Genomic DNA, 3,049 nt, shown 5'->3' on the forward strand with positions numbered 1-3,049 from the left:
GAAATAGAAGCCTTCAGAGAATCAACAGTTGAGAGAGAGAGGATCCCCAGACCTTCGCTTGAACATACGCTTATATCAAAGAGTCAAGAGGGTTCAAATCCGGACTCCACCATGTTGGAAAACAACAACCGAAGATTGCCCGAATCCACGGAAGCACCTAATTCTTCAAAATGTCCATGTAGGCTTCAGTATTAACTTTTACTCCAGCTTTTATAAAAAAAGGAGGCATCTTCAAAACATTCGAAACAACCGCTCCAAAAACCATAACTCCGGCGGCATTCTGAGTAGCAAACTTGAATTTCACATTCTCTGAAACATCCTTTGCCTTCAGGGTTGAAATATACCGATCCATTCGTGAATTGGACACCGGATCAATCGAAAAAGTTTCTTGTCTGAGAACTGCTGCTTCTTCTTAAACTTAGACAGCAATCGCTTCGAGCGCTCCAGTCGCAGTGCTTTGATTCGTTCTGTTATCAAATGGCGCTTTGCTTTTGCCTTTGATGATGCTTTTAAGTCAATCGTTGCATGGAAGAATTCGAGATATTCGCTTCCTAAGTCAGCCTCTGGACTGGATTGATCTTTCTGGATTCCGCTGGATTTTCTTCTTGATACATTTTACCACTTTTATAATGTGTGCAGGCCATGGCTTTCCTTGGATCTGAAATGCTTTGACAGTACTTTGTTCGGAAATGTTTCCTCTATCAGTGCTGAAAATTTCCAAACGATTCGTTTTGTTCCAAAAAGTTACACGTGATGGAAGCCGCGAGACGAAAATAAATTTTGGACACTCACGTTAAAAACCGACGTGGTCGGGTTAAAAAAATCGCGAAATCGTTAAAAATGCTCAAATCAACCGTGTGCAGCGTTCTCAAACGTTTCCGTGGGATGCATACTATCGATCGGCAGGTTCATACCAAGCGTTATAGTGGACCTAAGAATCAGAAACTGCATTTGAAGGTGTTGAGAACGATCAAGGCAAACACATGGTAGTCGGACTACGACATCGCCAAGAAATTCAACGTCGACCGGTACCCCGTCAGAAGGGTTAGTCTCCGCGAAGGAATACGATTCTATCGGGCCAGTAAGCAACCAAACCGGACATTGAAGCAGAATTAAGTAGCCAAAGGACGTGCCCGGAAGTTATACAACAAGATTCCAACGAAGTACGACGGATGCATCCTCATGGATGACGAAACGTACGCGAAGATGGATTTTGGGCAGCTTCCTGGCCAAAATTTTTATAAAGCCACTGCAGTGTGCACTGCACTGGTCGGGGTGATGTTTCTGCCAAGTTCAAATTTGTTTTTGCCGATAAGTTGGCAAGAAAGTGTTTGAACTGGCAAGGTATTTGCAGCTGCGGACGAAAAACCCCGGTTTTTGTGATAAACAAGACCATGGACTCCGAAATGTACAAGGAGGAGTGCGTTAAAAAATGTTTTTTTTTCGTACAATAGATCTCACAAAAGACCAGTTTCGCTAGATTTGGCACGCTGCCACTACAGCTAGGAGGTACTACAGTGGTATTCGGCCAACGGGTGGATTTTGTTGAAAAGGACATCAACCCACTCAACTGCCCTCAATTCCGCCCTATCGAAAATTTTTGGCAATTGTCATGCAGAAGATGAAGAAGAATGGTAGGACGACTCGGGAAGCAACAGATATGAAAAGATTGTGGAACAAAATGGCCGCTGAGGTCAGTGAATAGGGTGTCCAAACTTTGATGAACGGTTCTAGACGAAAATTTCGAAATTTCATAAAAAAAACATCGAAATATTTTTTTACTTATTTTTCCTTTGAAGTGCAATAAAACCCTACATTTTGATTATAAAACTTTTTTTTTTCGTTTCGCATTTCATAAATTCAGCCGCTCGCTGAGAGACAGACGCTATTTGAGCCGCCCCTGACCTGGAGAACAGACGCTCGTTTGTTATTGCACGCTGCCCCTGACCCGGAGAACAGACGCGTGCCGTCACCTTCTGCACTTCAAAGGAAAAATAAGAAAAAAAATATTTCGATGTTTTTTTGATAAATTTTTGAACTTTTCGTCTAGAACCATTCATCAAAGTTTGGACACCCTATTCACTGACCTCAGCGGCCATTTTGTTCCACAATCTCTTCATCTCTGTTGCATCCCGAGTCGTCCTACCATTCTTCTTCATCTTCTGCTTGACAATTGACCAAAATTTTTCGATTGGGTGGAATTGAGGGCAGTTGAGTGGGTTGATGTCCTTTTCAACAAAATCCACCCGTTGGCCGAATACCACTGTAGTACCTCCTAGCTGTAGTGGCAGCATGCCAAATCTGGCGAAAACTTTACTGGTCTTTTGTGAGGTTTGTTGTTCGAAAAAAAAAACATTTTTTAAGGCACTCCTCCTTGTACATTTCGGAGACCATGGTCTTGTTTTTCACAAAAACCGGGGTTTTTCTTCCGCAGCTGCAAATACCTTGCCAGATCAAACACTTTCTTGCCAACTTATCGGCAAAAACGAATTTGAACTTGGTGGGGACATCACCCCGACCAGTGCAGTGCACCACTGCAGTGGCTTTATAAAATTTTGGCCAGGAAGCTGCCCAAAATCCATATTCGCGTACGATTAGTCATCCATGAGGATGCATCCGTCGTACTTCGTTGGAATCTTGTTGTATAACTTCCGGGCACGTCCTTTGGCTACTAAATTCTGCTTCAATGTCCGGTTTGGTTGCTTATTGGCCCGATAGGATCGTATTCCTTCGCGGAGACTAATCCTTCTAACGGTGTACCGGTCGACGTTGAATTTCTTGGCGATGTCGTAGTCCGTTTACCCTGTGTTTACCTTGATCGTTCTCAACACCTTCAAATGCAGTTTCTGATTCTTAGGTCCACTATAACGCTTGGTATGAACCTGCCGATCGATAGTATGCATCTCACGGAAACGTTTGAGAACGCTGCACACGGTTGATTTGAGCATATTTAACGATTCCGCGATTTTTTTAACCCGATCACGTCGGTTTTTAACGTGAGTGTCCAAAATTTATTTTCGTCTCGCGGCTTCCATCACGTGTAACTTTT

Source organism: Uranotaenia lowii, chromosome 3 (assembly GCF_029784155.1).
Source record: "Uranotaenia lowii strain MFRU-FL chromosome 3, ASM2978415v1, whole genome shotgun sequence".
NCBI lineage: Eukaryota > Metazoa > Arthropoda > Insecta > Diptera > Culicidae > Uranotaenia > Uranotaenia lowii.